The sequence below is a fragment of the Triticum dicoccoides genome, chromosome 4A (genome assembly GCF_002162155.2).
Source record: "Triticum dicoccoides isolate Atlit2015 ecotype Zavitan chromosome 4A, WEW_v2.0, whole genome shotgun sequence".
Classification (NCBI taxonomy): Eukaryota; Viridiplantae; Streptophyta; class Magnoliopsida; order Poales; family Poaceae; genus Triticum; species Triticum dicoccoides.
The window spans coordinates 275170044-275191545 of record NC_041386.1 but is presented as its reverse complement, the minus strand read 5'-3'; positions in this window follow the sequence as shown (position 1 = coordinate 275191545).

Sequence of the window (21502 nt, the reverse complement as noted above, 5' to 3'; positions counted from 1 at the left end):
CTTCCCATGCCGTATTACGGGGTACGCTTGAGCCCCTGGCATATTGGCCGTACCAAAGTGTACGGGTGCTGAATGTTGTGAATGAATTGTTTATTCAAAAAGGTGCGTCGAAGCAGAATGATAAAAGTAGTGCGATAAGCAAAAAGTAGGACTATTTGACATGTCCCCTCCAAGGGCAACCTGAGGAATGGTATTTAAAGCAAGTATTTCACTCATTATCAGAGACCACCTGGGAGTTCCATGGTGCGATGTAGCTTTCTGCCTTGGTTGTTGCATCATGTGTCCGGCAATCATACTGCCGGATGGGGTTTCCAGAGATTAAAGTCCTGAAAGAGAGAAAAATAACAAAGCAGGAAGCCCCTAGTGCGGTTGAGCTGCGTCTTGGGGCGTGCCGTAGTCGTGCCCCCCTCCCTACCTATGCCCATGGCATTTTCAATGCGTAATTATGTACGCGTGGCACGGAGTTCGCCGTTTGGCTGGGACTGGGGTGAGGGCCGCATTGCTATGCGAGCTCGAAACGTGCCAGGCGGTCTTGTTGCCGATTACTTCGGGCACGCTTAAAGGTGTTCGGGCTTTAATCGCCAAACTGGTGGATTGCCTTAAGAGGCTGCTTTGCGCTTCTGCTGCAAGGGCCGCAGTGTGCTCCTCCGTGCGGAGAGAGAGCTCTGTGTTTCCATTGACTGTGATGACCCCCCGAGGTCCTGGCATCTTGATCTTGATATATGCATAGTGCAGTACCGCGTTGAATCTCGCAAATGTGGTTCGCCCGAGCAGTGCATGATAGCCGCTGCAGAACGGGACTATATCGAAGATTAACTCCTCACTTCGGAAGTTATCCGGGGATCTGAAGACCACTTCCAGTGTGACTGAGCCTCTGCAATGGGCCTCTACACCTGGTATGACGCCTTTGAAGGTCATTTTTGTGGGTTTGATCCTTGAGGGGTCTATACCCATTTTGTGCACTGTGTCCTGATAAAGCAGGTTCAGGCTGCTGTCGCCGTCCATAAGGACTCGAGTGAGGTGAAATCCGTCGATGATTGGGTCTAGGACCAGTGCGGCGAATCCGCCATGACGGATACTAGTGGGATGGTCCATGCGATCGAAGGTGATCGGACAGGAGGACCATGGGTTGAACTTTGGGGCGACTGCCTCCAATTCATATACAACCCTTAACGCACGCTTCCGCTCCCTCTTGGGGATGTGGGTTGCGTATATCATGTTCACCGTCCGCACTTGTGGGGGGAACCTCTTCTGCCCTCCGGTGTTTAGCTGCCGGAGCTCCTCCTCGTCATCTCTATATAGCCCCTTATCTTTGTTTTCGGTGTTTAACTTGCCGGCCTGCTTGAACACCCAACATTCCCTGTTGGTGTGATTGGCTGGCTTGTTGGGGGTGCCATGTATTTGGCACGAGCGATCGAGTATACGGTCCAAACTGGACGGGCCCGGAGTGCTTCTTTTGAATGGCTTTTTCTGCTGATCGGGTTTAGAGCCTCTGAATCTGGCATTGACTGCCGTATCCTCAGTATTGTCGCTATTGATGCGGCGATTATGTTTGTTGCGACGTGACCTACCATTGCTATCCTTGGTATCTGAAGTACCTTGGTTCTTTGATATGTCATTGCTGCGAGCCAGCCAGCTGTCTTCTCCCGCGCAAAAGCGGGTCATGAGTGTCATGAGGGCTGCCATAGATTTTAGCTTTTCCTAGCCAAGGTGCCGGGCGAGCCACTCGTCGCGGATGTTGTGCTTAAATGCTTCTAGGGCCTCTGCATCCGCACAGTCGAGGATTTGATTTTTCTTTGTCCGGAACCATGTCCAGAATTGCCTGGCCGATTCCTCTGGCTGCTGAATTATGTGGCTCAAGTCATCGGCATCTGGTGGTCGCACATAAGTGCCCTGGAAGTTGTCGAGGAATGCGGCTTCTAGATCTTCCCAACAGCCAATGGATTCTGCTGGAAAGCTGTTGAGCCAATGCCGAGCTGGTCCTTTGAGCTTGAGTGGGAGGTATTTGATGGCGTGTAGATCATCACCGCGGGCCATGTGGATGTGCAGGAGGAAGTCCTCGATCCATACCGCAGGATCTGTTGTGCCGTCGTATGATTCGATATTTACGGGTTTGAAACCCTCTGAGATTTGGTGATCCATTACTTCGTCTGTGAAGCATATGGGGTGTGCGGCGCCTCTGTAGTGGGTTATGTCGCGACGCAGCTCGAATGAGTCTTGTCCGCTGTGTTTGGCCCGGTCGGATTTACTTTTACTGTATCCAGCGTGACGGTTATCATCTCGCATAGTGGCGCGCCCTCGTGATCCATAGATCGATCTTGCGTGTTTTGCTATGTCCTCCAATACGACTCGCAGGTCTAGCGTGTTTCCCTGTGCCTTGTCATTTTTATTTGAGTGGCGTCAGGGTGTGGGCTGAGTTTTTGGCTGAAATGCCTCTCTGTCGCGGCCACGAGGTGGCCGATCAGCCGCGTCATATGCTGGAGATGTAGGTTTTAATGCTTCCTCCTCCAGTCGGGGTAGCAACCTGCGCTTTGGGTAACTCTTGGAGGGGCTTTCGAGTTCATATTCCTCGGCCGCAAGGACTTCAGTCCATCTGTCAGCTAGCAAATCTTGATCAGGTTGAAGCTGCTGCTACTTTTTCTTAAGGCTATTTGCCATGGCTATAAGCCGGCTCTTGAAGCGCTCTTGCTCGGCGGGATCCTCCGGCATGGAAAATTCATCGTCGTCGAGGCTTGCCTCGTCTTCGTAGGGAGACATGTAATTATCATCCTCCACCTCTCCATCTACCGCTCTCTCAAGAGGGCTGGCTTCTCCATCCTCCTGCTCTAAATCTTGCTAGAGGGGATTGTTGTCGTCTTCGGCACTGTCCGGAGTGCTATTATCTCCTGTGCCGGTGTCACCGCTTTTGCTTTGGTGAGACTTAGAGCGGCGCCGCTGACGTCGGCGCTTGGGTTGCTTCTTGGAGGGGTCATCCTCCGCTGTCCCGTCGCCATTGCCTTCTTTGGGTGTGTCCACCATGTATATATCATATGATGAGGTGGTTGTCCAGTGCCCTGTGCGAAGTGGTTCCTCTTCGTCTCCCGCATCGTCGTCCATACCGTCGATGTCTTCGGAATCGAAGTCGAGCATGTCGGTCAAATTTTCGACAGTGGCTACAAAGTGGGTGGTGGGTGGGCGGCGAATATCTTTGTCATCCGCATCCCAATCCTGCTGAACATAGTTCGTCCAGGACTCTCCTGACAGAGAGAGAGAGACCTTAATGAGTTTAGCATGTCATCGAAGGGCGAGTGCTGAAAGATATCTGCGGAGGTGAACTCCATGATCGGTGCCCAGTCGGATTCGATAGGCACGGGCACAGGCGGTTCGGAGTCCGTGCTCGGGGAAGAATCCGGCAATTTGGCGTCACAGCTCTCGTGAAGGGTAAGGTCGATACTCGGCTTGATCGCCGCTGAGAATGTGGCCTCTGTGGCGGGGTCTATCCCCCCATCCGTGGATGGCGCAATCGGCTCCGAATTGAGGGTCGGAGCGGTTGCCGGTGGGATCTCCTGCACACTGTCCGATGGTAGAGCTAAATCATGCTCATAGTCACCGTGCGATGTACTCGGCAGGGGCTCAAATCCATCGAAGATCAAGTCTCCGCGGATGTCGGCCGTGTAATTTAAGCTTCCAAACCTGACCTGGTGGCCAGGGGCGTAACTCTCGATCTGCTCCAGATGGCCAAGCGAGTTGGCCCGCAGTGCAAAGCCGCCGAATACAAAGATCTGTCCGAGGAGAAAAGTCTCACCCTAGACTGCATCGATATCGATGATCGAAGGAGCCATCAAGCCTAATGATGACGACACAGAGGAACTCTCAATGAAAGCACCAATGTCGGTGTCAAAATCGGCGAATCTCAGGTAGGGGTCCCGAACTGTGCGTCTAAGGTGGATGGTAACATGAGGCATGGGACACGATGTTTTACCCAGGTTCGGGCCCTGTTGATGGAGGTAAAACCCTACGTCCTGCTTGATTATTCTTGATAATACGAGTAGTACAAGAGTTGATCTACCACAAGATCAGAGAGGCTAAACCCTAGAAGCTAGCCTATGGTATGATTGTATGTTGTCCTACGGACTAAAACCCTCCGGTTTATATAGACACCGGAGGGGGCTAGGGTTACACAGAGTCGGTTACAAGGAAGGAGATCTACATATCCGTATAGCCAAGCTTGCCTTCCACGCCAAGGAGAGTCCCATCCGGACGCGGGACGAAGTCTTCAATCTTGTATTTTCATAGTCCAACAGTCCGGCCAAAGGATATAATCCGGCTGTCCCGATACCCCCTAATCCAGGACTCCCTCACTTGTCCTCAAGAAATTCAGTTGACAAACTAAAAGTGATAAAGAAAACTTTTACTAACTCTGTTTGCTCTTGTTGTTGTAAATATGTAAAGCTAGCATTCAAGTTTTCAGCAAAGATTCTGAACTAACCATATTCACAATAACATTTAGGTCTCATGTTTACTCATATCAATGACATAATCAACTAGCGAACAATAATAATAAATCTCGGATGATAACACTTTCTCAAAACAATCATAATATGATATAACAAGATGGTACCTCACTAGCCCTTTCTGAGACCGCAAAACATAAATGCAGAGCACCTTTAAAGATCAAGGACTGACTAGACATTGTAATTCATGGTAAAAGAGATCCAGTCAAGTCATACTCAATGTAAACTAATGATAATACATGCAAATGACAACGGTGCTCTCCAACTGGTGCTTTTTAATAAGAGGATGATGACTCAACATAAAAGTAAATAGATAGGCCCTTCGCAGAGGGAAGCAGGGATTTGTAGAGGCGCCAGAGCTCGATTTTGAAATAGAGATGAATAATATTTTGAGTGGTATACTTTGATTGTCAACATAACAACCGAGAGATCTCGATATCTTCCATGCTACACACATTATAGGCGGTTCCCAAGAAGAATGGTAAAGTTTATACTCCCCCACCACCAACAAGCATCAATCCATGGCTTGCCCGAAACAATGGGTGCCTCCAACTAACAACAATCCTGGGGGAGTTTTGTTTGCAATTATTTTGATTTGATTTGAGCATGGGACTGGGCATCCCGCTGACCAGCCATTCATGAGTGAGGAGCGGAGTCCACTCCTCTTGAGAATAACCCGCCTAGCATGGAAGATACAGACAACTCTAGTTGATACATGAGCTATTCGAGCATACAAAATAGAATGTTTATTTGAAGGTTTAGAGTTTGGCACATACAAATTTACTTGGAACGGCAGGTAGATACCGCATATAGGAAGGTATGGTGGACTCATATGGAATAACCTTGGGGTTTGTGAAGTTGGATGCACAAGCAATATTCCCGCTTAGTACAAGTGAATGCTAGAAAGAGACTGGGAAGCGACCAGCTAGAGAGCTACAACAGTGATGAACATGCATTAAAATTAATCAACACCGAATGCAAGCATGAGTAGGATATAATTCACCATGAAAATAAATTTCGTAGAGGCTATGTTGATTTTGTTTCAACTACATGCGTGAAGATGTGCCAAGTCAAGCCACTTGAATCGTTCAAAGGAGGATACCACCCTATCATACCACATCACAACCATTTATTAGCATGTTGGCACGCAAGGTAAACCATTATAAACTCTTAGAAAATTAAGCATGGCATAAGCAACTATAATCTCTAATTGTCATTGCAAACATGTTTCATTCATAATAGGCTGAATCAGGAATGATGGACTAATCATATTTAAAGAGGTTGAGTTCATACCAGCTTTTATCATCTCAATCAGTTCATCATATATCATCATTATTTCCTTTCACTTGCATGACCAAATAGTGTGGATAATAATAATAGTGCACGTGCATTGGACTAAGCTGGAATCTACAAGCATTTAACTCAGGAGAGAAGACAAAGTAATATGGGCTCTTTGATAGTTCAACAATAATGCATATGAGAGCCACTCAACATTTTCATCGTGGTCTTCTCCTCTCAACCCCCAAAGAAAAGAAAAGAAACAAAACTATTTACACGGGAAAGCTCCCAACAAGCAAAAGAAGAACCAGAAATCTTTTTGGGTTTTCTTTTTAATTACTACTACTACAGACATGAAAAGTAAACTAGCTAAAAGCTACGACTAATTTTATTTTTGGTTTTTTCTTAAGGTTTTTCAAACGCACAAGAAGAAAGCTTAAAAGAAAACAAACTAGCATGGATGATACAATGAAAAAGTATGAGCACCGACAACTGGCATGAGTGTGTAAACATGAATGTAATGTCGGTGAGAAATACGTACTCCCCCAAGGTTAGGCTTTTGGCCTAAGTTGGTCTATGCCCAAGGAACAAAGTTGTAGTTGGGGTCGTACTGAGAGGCAGCGGCAATTGCCTCATGAGCTGCAGCTTGGAGGCGAGCTGCCTCCATCCTCCTCTCGTACTCACTTGCCTCCTCCCTGGTTATGACAAATCTCCCTTTTATCTGAAAGTCAAAGAAAGCAAGAGGAGGGAGAGCAACATGGAAGGTGTGCCGTCTGTCAAAGAGTAGTCGGTACTGGAGGAACTGATCGTCCCTCTCAACAAACTGATGACGAACCATAGCATTATAATCTAGATAAGCAGGAGGCAACTCAATATCATCCCCACGTATGGGTATACCAAGAAAGTTAGCTATACAAGTTGCATAAATTCCACCGAAGAAATATCCATTAATACTATTATTATACAACCTACGTGCAACAATGGCCCCAAGTTATATTGTTTATCACCTAATACAACACTCTTGAGGACCCTAAGATCTGGAACGCACATGTGACAAGCCTCATCCTTACCATTAATGCATCTACCAATAAAGAGAGCAAAATAATGTATGGCAGGAAAATGAATGCTCCCTATGGTAGCTTGCGTGATTTCTCTAGATTCCCCCATAGTGATACTAGCAAGAAATTCTTTAAATTCAGATTTGCGAGGTTCACTAGCACTACCCCACTGCGGGAGTTTACAAGCAGTATTAAAATCTTCTAAGTCCATAGTATAAGATTTATCATAAAGATCAAATAGGACAGTGTGAGAATTGCGCGAGGATGTAAATTTGAACCTTCTCACAAATGAATCAGTTAAGTAGAGGTATTGCCAGCACTTATCTGCCTCGAAGCTCTCCAGATCAGCATTACGCACATATGCGTCAACTTCTTCCTTGATGCCTGCCCGAACCATGAAATTCTCTGACGGCCATTCACAAGGCCGCAGTGAACCTCCCTTGGTAGTTCATTGTCCGGCTCGCGTGTTGCGGGCCTTGGGGCTTGCTTCCTTGAGGAGCCACCTTGGTACATTTTCCTAAACATATTTCTTCCTTTGACAAATTTCTAAAAAAATTAGTAAGTTAAAATAAAAGGAACCAAACTCAACAAGATTGATAGCAACTACTCCTACAAATGGCTAGAGGCTATATCATGCAATAAAACTACTTTTGACCACATAAATTTGACATGCAAGCTTAAGAACAGGGTCACCTAAGCAGCAAAAATTTGCAATAAATAAAGCACTAGAAAAAAACTAATTGGACCATTGGAGGAGTCACATACCGAAGAACAATCCCCCAAAGCAGTTTTGTGAATGGAGCTTTGAGCAAGGAGATCGAAAATGGCAGCAAGATGAGCAAGAACTCGGGTTTGAGCTGGTGGGTGATTTTTTCTGGAGCAATACGAAGTGTGTGGGTGCAAGGGTAAGTGGAGGGGACCCACGTGGGGTCCACGAGGCAGGGGGCATGCCCAGGGGGTAGGGCGCGCCATCCACCCTCGTGGGCACATGGTGGGTCCCCCGGTGTGTTCTCAGTGCCAATAATTCTTAAATATTCTGGAAAAAATCATATTAAATTTTCAGGGCATTGGGAGAACTTTTATTTTCGGGGTATTTTTTTATTGCAAGGATAATTCAGAAAACAGACAGAAAATACTAATTTTACTTTATTTAATATAAATAACAGAAAGTGAAAGGAGGTACAGAGAGTTGTGCTTTCTAACTTAATCCATCTCATGCTCATCAAAAGGAATCCACTAACAAGGTTGATCAAGTCTTGTTAACAAACTCATTCCGAATCGCATGAAACCGGAGAAATTTCGAATAACACTAGGTTACCTCAACTGGGATATGCACATCGCCAACAATAAGAATATCATATTTCTTCTTGACAATAGGAATAGGAAATTCAAAACCTCCAATATTGATTGTTGGAATTTTTCCAATAGAATTGATATTGTGGACTTGAGGTTGTTTCCTCGAAAAGTGTACCGTATTCTCATTACCATTAACATGAAAAGTGACATTGCCTTTGTTTCAATCAATAACAGCCCCTACAGTATTAAAAAAGGGTCTACCAAGGATAACAACCCCTACAGTATTAACAGAGTCCGTTAAAATAGTAATGTTTGCAACCATAACAGGCACGTCCTTAAAAATACCGACAGGTATAGTAGTTGATTTATCAGCCATTTGCAAAGATATTTCAGTAGGTGTCAAATTATTCAAATCAAGTCTACGATATAAAGAGAGAGGCATAACACTAACACCGGCTCCAAGATCACATAAAGCAGTTTTAACATAGTTTATTTTAATGGAGCATGGTATAGTTGGTACTCCTGGATCTCCAACTTTCTTTGGTATTCCACCCTTAAAAGTATAATTAGCAAGCATGGTGGAAATTTTAGCTTTCGGTATCTTTCTTTTATTAGTAACACTATCCTTCATGTATTTAGCATAAGGATTTATTTTAAGCATATCAGTCAAACACATAGGCAAAAAGATAGGTCTAATCATTTCAGCAAAGCGCTCAAAATCCTCATCATCCTTTTTCTTGGATGGTTTAGGAGGAAAAGGCATGGGTTTCTGAACTCATGGTTCTCTTTCTTTAATGTGTTTCCTAGCAATGAAGTCTCTCTTATCATAATGTTGATTCTTTGATTGTGGGTTATCAAGATCAGCAACAGGTTCAGTTTCTACATCATTATCATTGCTAGGTTGAGCATCAACATGAACATCACCATTAACATTATAACTAGGTTCATGTTCATTACCAAATTGTGTTTCAGCATCAGAAATACAAATATCATTGGGATTCCTAGGTGTGTCAACAATAGGTTCACTAGAAGCATGCAAAGTCCTATCATTTTTCTTCTTCTTCCTCTTAGAAGGACTAGGTGCATCAACATTAGTTCTCTGAGAATCTTGCTCAATTCTCTTAGGATGGCCCTCAGGATACAAAGGTTCCTGAGTCATTTTACCCCCTCTAGTCATAACTCTAACAACATTATCATTTTTCTTATTATTTAATTCACTGAGCAAATCATTCTGAGCTTTAAGTACTTGTTATAATTGAGTGGTAACCATAAAAGCATGTTTACTAATAAGTTTAAGTTCACCTTTAACTCTAGACATATAATCACTCAAGTGTTCAAGCATATCAGCATTGCGTTTCAATTGTCTACCAACATAAGCATTGAAGTTTTCTTGTTTAACAATAAAATTATCAAACTCATCTAAGCATTGGCTAGCAGACTTATAATGAGGAATATCACCTTCATCAAATCTATAGAGAGAATTTACCTTTACTCTCTGTGTCGGGTTATCAAGACCATGTATTTCTTCAATAGGTGGTAAATTCTTAACATCTTCAGCTTCAATACCTTTTTTTCATAGATTTCTTTGCCTCTTGCATATCTTCAGGACTGAGAAATAGAATACCCCTTTTCTTCGGAGTTGGCTTAGGAGTTGGTTCAGGAAATGTCCAATTATTTTCATTACTCAACATATTATTCAATAGAAATTCAGCTTGATCAACAGTTCTTTCCCTCAAAACACAACCAGCACAACTATCCAGGTAATCTCTGGAAGCATTAGTTAGTCCATTATAAAAGATATAAAGTATTTTATTTTTCTTGAGAGGATGATCAGGCAAAGCATTAAGTAATTCGAGAAGCCTCCCCCAAGCTTGTGGGAGACTCTCTTCTTCAATTTGCACAAAATTATATATTTCCCTTAAAGCAACTTGTTTCTTATGAGCGGGGAAATATTTAGCAGAGAAATAATAAATCATATCATGGGGACTACGCACACAACCAGTACCAAGAGAATTAAACCATGTTTTAGCATCACCCTTTAATGAGAACAGAAACAACTTAAGGATAAAGTAATAGTGAGTTTTCTCATCATGAGTAAATAGGGTGGCTATATCATTTAATTTAGTAAGATGTGCCACAATAGTTTCAGATTCATAGCCATAAAAGGGATCAGATTCAACCAAAGTAGTTAACTCAGGATCGACAGAGAAATCATAATCATTATCAGTAATAAAGATAGGTGAAGTAGCAAAAGCAGGGTCATATTTCATTCTAGCATTCAAAGACTTTTCTTTAAGTTTAGCTAATAATTTCTTAAGATCAGACCTATCATTGCAAGCTAAGAAGTCTCTAGCAGTTTCTTCATCCATAACATAACCCTCGGGCACAACAGGCAATTCATATATAGGGGAGAATCTTCATCATCACTTTCATCAATATTATCAGTTTCAATAATTTCATTCTCTCTCACCCTAGCAAGTTGTTCATCAAGAAATTCACCTAGTGGCACAGTATTATCAAGCATAGAAGTAGTTTCATCATAAGTATCATGCAAAGCAGAAGTGGCATCATCAATAACATGCGGCATATTAGAATGAATAGCAGGAGTAGGTGTCGCAAGTTTACTCAAAATAGAAGGTGAATCAAGTGCAGAGCAAGATGGCAGTTCCTTACCTCCCCTTGTAGTTGAGGGAAAAATCTTGGTTCTTTGATCTTTCAAATTCTTCATAGTGATAAACAGATATAAATCCCAAGTGACTCAAAGAATAGAGCTATGTTACCCCGGCAACGGCACCAGAAAATAGTCTTGATAACCCACAAGTATAGGGGATCGCAACAGTTTTCGAGGGTAGAGTATTCAACCCGAATTTATTGATTCGACACAAGGGGAGCCAAAGAATATTCTCAAGTATTAGTAGTTGACTTGTCAATTCAACCACGCCTGGAAACTTAATATCTGCATCAATGTATTTAGTAGCAAAGTAATATGATAATAGTGGTAATGGTAGCAAAAGTAATATTTTTGGGTTTATAGTGATTGTAACAGTAGCAACGGAAAAGTAAATAAGCGAAGAACAATATATGAAAAGCTCGTAGGCAATGGATCAATGATGGATAATGTAGCAACCCGACCTCAGACGGTCAAGTCTCTGTGCTTAAGTGTCATCCCTAGATCGGTATGCAGGCACATACAGTACTCGAGGATTTATAACAGAGGTAAATCACATGTGTAAAGTAACGTAAATACTATTACCTTAATCCAAATAGTGGAAGTAACAACAAGGTTGTGGATTCCCATCAACACCAACGTCAAAGTTGAGTGTAGAAATCATAACCCCAACGTATCACTTACTCGCCATAAGATAATCCTACAACACGAGACGTTGCATCCACAAAGGGTCAGTACATTGAATGTACTAGCAAATTCACACTGTAGAGCAATGCTGAATAATGACTATCACTACATGCATATTTGGCTGGTGGAGGCTCTATGGTTATAATGTTTTTGTGAAAAGCCAATTTTTTTCTACATCAAAGGAATATATTTTATTCAACTACAAAGTTGGTTGAAAAACATTGACAACGGTAAATCCCCATCACAATCCCAAATTGGAATAATCATCAACCCAACAAATTAATTAGATTAGAGTGATGAGATCAACACGATAATTCAAGAACCAGATACTCAAGATGTCTATAATCGGGTACATGCCTAACCATGGTTAGTTTGTACACTCTGCAGAGGTTTGCGAACTTTTCCCACAAGACTCAGTCTCCTCCGTGGTATTTCTCGCACTGCATGGTGTTTGAGAAACGGATGACTGAGACACAGTCTTTCCGAAGAGGTCCCCTTAACCGATAGATAGGCCGGTACACCTACAATCCTTTACATATGCTAGCCCATCATCGAAAGGATCCCCACAACTTACTCAACTATGCCAAAGCACATAATGGCTTGTGGCTACACACAGAAGTTTCCAGCATGAATAATCTTGTGATCCCTTTGAGCCAGGGTGGCGAATGATAGGATGATCACACGGGTTCCCAGAGATCTCCTAGGACAACACTGGTATATCCCCAGGTGTCTGGGGAAGTCCAATGGTATATACTCAGGGTGCCCCAACCAATCCACCCAGATGTGTATTGAAGTAGGCACCTTAAGTTAAACCTTAGTTAACAATAATCTCTCACATCGTTCATGAATTCTCTCAAACCAATCCACGTCTACGAGCATGGCATAGTAGTATAAGTATACGTAGTAGTAACTCCCAGGGTTTGAATGCAGGACAATAGGTTCCTACCTCATCAACTACTTCCCAATACCAACATGTTATCAATCCTAACCATGCAATGCTTGAGGGTTGAAACTAATGCATAGAAATTGGGTAATGAAAGATATGATCAAAGTGTGAACTTGCATGTACTGTTAATGAAGATGATTCGCACTCATAACTCCTGATAGTTCTAGTCGTCACACTCCGGTCAATCTATCGTAAGCAAGCAATTGCATACATAAGCACTCATGCAAAAGAATCGAAGAAAAGATCTCGGATAACTTCGAAAACAGGTGAATAACTCTTGCGAATAGAAAACAATTTCTAACAGTACGAAAATTATGTGAATTAGGCCTTATCAGGAATTTTAGCTCAAGAGCTTCGATTTGCAAAAAGAATCAACTCAAACGGAGTTATAAAACTCAGTTACGAACAGACGAAGTTCAAATTCAAAACTGTTTGAAAACAAATTTTAAATTTTCAAAAATATGTTTATATGTTTTACTGGATAGAGTAGATCATAATGAAGAAGTGGGCGTTGGTTTCGTTAGATTTGGATAAACGAGTCAAAAGTTGTGAGAGTTTTAAGAACAGGGACTAATCTGTAAACAAAATATTCATGGATGGGTCCTTGGCCGAAAATTAAAAAGAAAAAGAAAAAACGAAATAACGAACGTTCGCTACCGAACGCTAATGAACAGAAAACCATTCGCTCCAGATCTAATCTGCGCGCTCACTAATTAGAGGATAATGATTTGGAAATAAAAAAACCTAGACCTAATCCTAGCCGTAGAAGGGGAATTGGACGGTCGAGAGGAGATGAGGCGTTACCACGGCGACGGAGGTCGTCGGCGGTGGCTCGGCTGCGGACGGGGCGACGGCTCCAGGAATCGGCGGAGGCGGGAGAGGGCACGGGGATGCGCGGCGTGATGCGGCGGTGATGGCGGTGGTGACGGCAGCGGTCAAGGGCGACGGAGTGGAGTGGGCGGCGGTGGTGGATCTCGTCGGAGCGACGGCTTTTGGCGAGCGCGGAGAGGCGGGAGGAGAGAAGAGGGGACCGGGGCCGGCCTTGTAAAGGAGGGGGCGGTCTCGAGTGCATGGAGGATGGGGCAAGGGACAAGGCGGCACGGACGCCAAGGCAATGACAATGTGCGACGGTAGGTCTCATGCTCGGGGAAGGAGACGACGCGCGGGACTGGGCCGTGGCCTGGCCCGTTTGGTTGGGCCGGCCCAGTTCGGCAGAAGAAAGGTTTTTTTATATCAAATTTACAGAAAATAAAACAAAACCAATTAAACTAAAAATAATATATAGACATATAATATATCAAAAAATTTAGGAAAATATTTTCTAGAACATGAACATTTTGCTAATGTCAAATAAAATCCACAAAGATTTAAATAAAGCAAAGAGTGCTAATGTTGCAATAAAACCTCATAAGAATCACTTTAAAAATACCAAAATACTTTCAAATATATTTCTCTCCAATTTTCTAATGTAGGAAATCATTTTACCCTAATTTCCATATATTTTAATTTTGGAGAAAAATAATTTGAATAAAAACCAAAATAACTCCAAATTGAAAATGAATTCAAAGGGGCTTTAAATTTGGTTTTTTGAAACTTCCAGCTCATATTTCATATAATTTGAAGAAGTCATTTTATCTTCTCCCATGAAAATCATTGAGTTGCACAAAGTTTCTAAGTTGGAAAATTTTCCAAAAGAAATTCAAATATTTTGAAAAACCATTTTCATTTATTTAAATGGAAGAAGTCATGTCATCTTCTCTCTAGGGTTTTGTGATGAAATAAATTTGAATTCTTGGAGATCAGAAAGCAAAGTGAAAGTTTTGGGAAAGTCATTTTATTCTCTCTCATTTAACTTTCACAAAGTTTCGAATTTCACTCAATTTCACACAAGCAACCAGACCACAATCAAACAATTAATCAAATCTATTTATTTAATAAAACATTCCAAAATTTAGAATTTTGGGATGTTACAAACCTACCACCCTTAAAATGAATCTCGTCCTCAAGATTCGGAGAGGCTAGCAAGAAATAGGTTAGGTTTGGGGTCTTCTCAAAATCCCACGATAGTCACAGGGGGTCTGGGGTGCTACCACCCTTACAAACATGGTCACGGTTCCATCAAAACTCATATACTCCGTCCTCATTGTTGGCAGTGTCGATCTTCTCAGATCTTTAGGATAATTCCTTCTCGGGGCTCTTCCGGTAGTGGCTTAACCTTTTTCCTCAATTCTTGTGTCCTATCTTGGTAAGGTTTTTCCGAGACTGGGTCTTCTTAGCTGACGGGTCTGGCGCCAATACTAAACAACTATCGATATCTAATGGTGGTCAACCATTTATGGTTTCTCCTGTAGGAAATGGGTCTGGGTTGAACCTCACCGTATGACCTACGATTGGCAACAACTGCCTTGTACAAGGGGAAATATTGTCATACCATTCTATGGTTTAAACAAGGTTTAATATCGTCGTCTCTCTACTATAGGTAGGTCACTCAGATTTACCATCCCATATATCAAGGCGAATAATAAGAGTAATTCAGTATGGTGATCAATCCATCCTGCACCCAAATCATTACCTTGTATATGGTTTAGCAAATCTTGCATTCTAACCCTCGCTCATCCTCCCAAGCATTGCAGAATTTCTCTTATCGACGAACTAAGTTTGGATGAATCCATGGATTCTGCAAGACAAACAAACATCTATCATTCCTTCACAACTCTCAGGTTTTGCGTTACTCCTATAAGATCATCTATCGATAAAATCGTAACTTCTTCCAGGGTTTTTCCTTCAGCAAGAGTGTGCTTGCTTCTTGGCAGGTCCTGGGGCCTGTGGGTTATGGCCCATCTCATCACTTGCCAACCTTGAAATCATCATCGGGGCAACTGATCATTATTCCAACACCCAGCTTCCTAGCATTCTTAAATCCATCCAATTGTATTGTCTCTCTTCCTTCTATTGGTACCAAACTAAGGCGTGATTACTCAGACTCATCGTGGGGTTACACTTGCTCCATATTACCAACATTATACCTCCTTTATATCCAATAGTACTTCATCCCTTCATACTCTTGGGGTATCCCACATATCGAGATAAAACTCATACTTATTTTGTCCGAATTCCACTCCGTGGAATATCATTATCCTTTCCAGGGGTCAGGTGTCCTCACAGGGTACTACCACCCTTAAAATGCACAAATCCTCCATAGACTATATTTCTCATATCCTCGAAAATGGTCAAAATCTTTCTTCATAGAGTAACTACTCATAAAATCCAAATCAGTACCAACGATGCTAACTTTATTGATTCTCAAATTCTTACAATCTCCTGCATTTCCATTACATGCCTCAACTCAACACATCAATATAAAAGAAAATGTTCTCACTACTACTACTATACTTCTCACAAACACAACTAATTATCACAAGTGTCCTTCTCCTTGGGACAATCTCTGGCAAAGTGCCCTGCTTCATTACAATGGAAACATATTACTTCTGACAAGTCTCGAGGTTTCCTTTTTGGGCAACTGCTAAAGTAGTGCCCCGACTCCTTGCACCTGAAACAGGTGATATGACTCAGGTCCTTCCTGAAATCCAATCTTCTTCTCTTCTTGGACTTTTCCGTTCCAATCAGGACTTCTATTTCCTGTGGGTCATACTCCACTTCCTCTGTCGGGAATTCTACTATATCCCCATTCATACAATTCTGGGAGATGTGTCCCTCTCCACATGAATAGCATGACTTGGTGCAATGTTTAATTGGTTCTTCTTTGGGTGTGTCCTCCACCTCTACCTTCATCACATGTTCTTCTAAAATTTCCATAAGGGTTCCTTTCATTGCTTCTTTCTTCTGTTGGATAGTTTATTGTACCATGGGGTAAATGTGACACTGAGCAGGGTAGTGGGTAGTCCCTTCACATAAGAAACAAGTAATCCGCCTAGTTGGGCATTCTTCAGCTGGGTGACTTCCTTCACAATTAGGGCATTCATCCTTGTGTTCTTTATGGGTGTGTCCTATTTCTCCATAGAGCTTGCATCCACAAGGTTTCTTCATATTACTTTAAGTCTTCAATTTCTGGGACACAAACCGAGACTTTAGCAGAGTCAACTTAAATTCTTTCCAAGTGGTTACTCTTTGCCATCCATTGATGGTTTGGTACATCCTCCACGAAGTAGCAGCACCTCTTTCAAAGCACTGAAGAGCATGCTTGGTCATATCATTTCCGGCTATAGGGTTATTGTCCATGTGATCCTCCATGTTCTGAATCCATCGGTCTGTCTCCAATTGACTCATCAGTCCAAAAAATACAAGCTCATCTCCATTCATCCTCTATTGGGTCCAAGGGTTTTGGGTTGGGATAAGAGAGATAGAGAGGGATACACACAATGCAAACAATAATTTTGAAAAGACAGTTTTTATTTGTGGTTGTCGGAAAAACATCAAACAAGTGATAGCTCACAAATCGTCGCATCTAACATAGGTATATAACAGGGGTTTGGTCTTCTAAAGGTCATTAAATCTTCAAAGTCACCAAACTCTTCAAGTCTTGTTCATGTCTCTGGTAGCTTCTTACAATCGTGTTTTTCCTTCTCAAGTTCTTTTGCCAGATCATCTATGTCGACTCAAAGTCTCTCGTGACATCCTTTAATATTTCTGGAGCTGTGTTCCAAACATCTGGGTTTAGACATCCTTGGCATGAACCATGGTCCTACTGTCCTTCAGTTCCTGACGAATCTCTGGTATCTCGAGGTTTTGTTCCTCCAGTTTGGTTACTTCAGCTTCTGGGTCCTAAGTTCTTCACGAAATACTTCCCTATCAAAGACAGCTTCCTGAAGGTCCATCAAAAAAATTGTTGATGTAATACTCCAGATCCTGGTGATACACCAGCTAAGATAAAAACTTCATCTATTGTGGATAGGTGCTCCATTAGCCCTTTCGTCATCCAATCCTTCCGAAGAAATGCATGCTTAACTCTGCATGGTGACAATAGCATAAGCGAGCGATAACATCATGGTTAGCCGTGTCTATGCCCATTTTACTGCCATGAGCTTTTATTCCATAATTGATCTCTCCTGTCTTAGGGTTTTCTTGACAAAACTTTGAGTTCTAATGCTCCACGATCCGGTCTTTCTCCGATACACCTTGATCTCGAGTATTGACATCTTCTATAGTATGCCGAGTTCCATAAGGGTAGCTGTCGTGGTTCTAAGTCTGACAGTAGAGTGGGGGGTAGGTATGGAGAGGCAAGGTCCTAGCTATGGAGAGGTTGTAACACAAGCAATGTACGAGTTCAGGCCCTTCTCGGAGGAAGTAAAAGCCCTACGTCTCGGAGCCCGGAGGCGGTCGTGTGGATTATGTGTATATGAATTACAGGATGCCGAACCCCTCTGCCTGTGGAGGGGGGTGGCTTATATAGAGTGCGCCAGGACCCCAGCCAGCCCACGTAATGAAGGGTTTAAGGTGTATTTAGTCCGGGGCGTTATTGGTAACGTCCCACATAAAGTGTCTACTTAACTACAGCCCGTTGCAGTGCAGAGTGCCTTTTGACCTCCTGGTAGTCGAGTGAGTCTTCGTGGTCGAGTCCTTCAAGTCAGTCGAGTGAATCCCTCGTTGGTCGACTGGAAGGTGACCTCTTCTAAGGGTGTCCTTGAGCAGGGTACTTAGATCAGGTCTGCGACCCTACCCTAGGTACATGACTCCATCATTAGCCCCCGAATGGATTGAGGCTTTGAGTGACGGAGGAGTTGATGCTATTTCCGATTAACCTTTGCACACTGGTCATGCGTTGTTCTGAACCAGAGAATCTCTTCGTTGATAGTGAGCAACTTGTCTTCAGTCGACTCGATCCATTCTTTTCTTTCGTCGAGTGATCTTTTGGGCTTCGTCGATTTCCGAGCGACGGATCGCAGGAAATCCCGCGCCTGACAGACTGATCTGCCGTTCGCGGATTCCGCGGGATGCGAAATTTGGGGAAACGCGCGAAGCGGAGCGGACCGCGGCGTTCGGATGGGACGGGACATAGACGCCTCGATCCCCACGCCGCTTTCTTTGCCACGTATCCCGCCCGCGTAATAGTTCCAGGATATGATTAGATCTGCCAGGTCCACCTGTCATCCACTCGGAAGGGATCTTATAAATGCGCCCGGCGAGGGTTTTTTGAACAGTGCCTCAGCATTCTCTCTCTCTGCCTCCTTGGTCTCCGCCCAACGCGCTCGCTCTCGCCTCCGCACCACTTCTCCTCACGCGCCCCGCCGGAATCCATGGTCAAGGAGAAGATGGCGGCGCTGGAGCGCGCGAAGAAGGCGTCAGCGACGGAGAAGGCGAAGGGGAGATCCACCAGCCGCGGTGGGTCTTCGTCCAGATCCCGCCTGCCGAAAGGCTAGGTCCAGGGAGATTGGATCCAGTCGACCATCACGGAGAAGGATCTCCTCGACATGGCCAACGAGGGCCTGATCCCCCATGGAGCTGCGAGGCTTCCTGGGAAAGAGTGGCAGCCCCAGCCGGAAGAGGGTGAGTGTGTGCTTCTGGCTACCCATGTCGACCGTGGATTCTCTTTGCCGCCGAGCATTTTCTTCCGTGGTTTCTTGAACTTTTTTGGAGCGCAGCTCCACCACTTCACCCCGAATTCTATCGCCTATCTTGCCGCGTTTGTGTACATGCGCGAGAGTTTTCTGGGCTGTCGACCGCACTGGGGCTTGTTCAAGCACATATTCACATGTCGCTCTCAAACTGTGAAGAAGGCGAGTCCAGGCGACGAAAGAACCCGAGTGGTCCAAATGTGTGGAGGTCTGGGGATCCAGATGAGAAACAAGAGCACCTTCCCAGCCATGACTTTTCCCGAGTCAGTCAGAGGCTGGCAGTCGACCTGGTTCTATTGCCAGGATGAGTCGACACCGGGGCAGTCAAGTGGGCTCCCTCCATTTACCATGGACCGAGTGAACAAGCCCTCCTCTCTGAAGCTGATTCCGGAGGAGAAAGCTGACGTGAAGATGTTGATGGAGCGCGTAGTTCAGTTGGTTCGGGAGGGAGTGACGGGCATGGATCTCCTGGAAGTTTTCCTTAGGCGCCGAATCCAGCCTCTTCAGTTCCGGAGCCACTGCATGTGGTTGTACTGTGGGACTGAGGATGTGACTCGGGTCAATCCAGAAGCTGTCGACGATGCCACTCTGGAAAGGTGGATGGCCGCTGTTACTGGGAACAAGGACAACCCTCGCGGGGCCAGAAGGATTCCTCCACTCGACTGCCACAGTGATCCAAACAAGGCATGTCTGCCCCACTTCCCGTTGTATTCTCATCATATTTTATTTCTGCTTTCTCTGCTGATCGGTCGACTGAACTTTGTCTTGTTGTCCCTCAGACCCTCACTGAACTGTACTCGATGCCCAACGGAGCGCAGGCTCCGACTGAGGAGGGAGAAGCGAGCGGGGGCGAGAGCCAGGAGGAGGAGTGGGACTCGGACGCCGCCGAGGCCGATGATGATGACGATGACGATGATGATGATGACGATGAGGACAGGGAAGAGGAGGAGGAGGAGGAGGTCGCACCACCGCGCTCGGAAAGGCGGTCGAAACTTGTCCATGACCCTGTGACTGAACGCGGCGAGGGGGTCGTGACTGTTACTCAGTCGACCAAGCGCCCCCGGACCACCTCTCCGGCGCCGACTGAAAAGGCACCGAAGCAGCCCAGGGCGGCCCCGTCGAAGCCGACCAAGCACCTGCCGAAGATGAAGGTGTCCATCCCCACCATATCAGGGTAATCATATTGCTTACGTCTTCTTGTTTTGTGTGAACTTTATCTCTGGTTGGCGCTGGAGTTAGTCGACTGACTCTTTGGAGTTGCAGTGCTGCTACTTCTGAGACCTCAGCCCGGGCTGACGACCATGCGATGGAGGACGCAGCAACCTCAAAACCTGGTATTATACTCTAAACACCGTTTCTAGTCGACTGACTCATGATCTCTAATTCTGATTCTTTTCTGTAGCTCCATCCAATGTTGTTATCACTCTCCCTGATGATGATGAAGACGAGGAACCACTAAAGCACAGAATGAGAAGGAAAGCGTTTGCCAGCAGGGTGCCCCAGGATGTGACGGTGCCTGAGACTCTGGTCGCGGAGGAGGAGAACACCACTCGACACACTGTGTCCTTCGCAGATCCGCTGTCGAGTGCTCCGCAGCCCTCCCTCTTCACGACGCACCACGTCCCAGAGGACCAAGCTGGCGCCACGAAGGAGGCGATACGCCAGGCAGGGATCATGATGGAGCAATTGAAGACCATCCGGGATGCGAGCCAGGCAGCTTACGACGCCAGTTCCGCCCTTCAAAGGAATGTTCAGGTCAGTCGACCACCACTTGTTCTGTTAGGATATGCTATCAAAAAAAACTTTTCTTTCCAGAATTTATAGTAGTCACCTGCTGGGTGTGTCGATTTAAACTCCGTGTTAGCGGGGGCACGCTGAGTGCACCCGCTAGGTGTAGTCCCCAAGGATAAGGTCGACTGCTGGCAGTCGGCCTTAGGCTTTATAATTTCAGTCTCTCCATCATTCGACTACGGCGAATGGATTTCGCAAACCGGTGGGGGCACGCTGAGTGCACCCACTGGGTGTAGTCCCCGAGACTGTGGTCGACTGCTGGCAGTCGGTTACAGTCTTAAAGAATACATCTTGTTTTTTTTTTGAGGTCGACTGGTCGACTCTGTCTTCAAATAGGATTAGTGGGGGCACGCTGAGTGCACCCACTGGGTGTAGTCCCCAAGGCTAAGGTCGACTGCGGGCAGTCGGCCTTAGGCTTTATAATTTCAGTCTTTCCGTCATTCGACTAAGGCGACTGGATTTCACAAACCGGTCGACTGGTCGACTCTGTCTTCGACTGGTCGATTAGTGGGGGCACGCTGAGTGCACCCACTGGGTGTAGTCCCCGAGGCTACGGTCGAATGCTCGTATTCGGCTGTAGTCTTAGAAACGCGTGATTTTTCCTTTTTCACTCGGAAGTGAATTGTATTTGACATTCTGGTCGATTGGTTCTTCGCAGAACTCCTGTGATCTTGTGGCTCGCTACTCTGAGCTGGAAAACAAGCACATTCAGC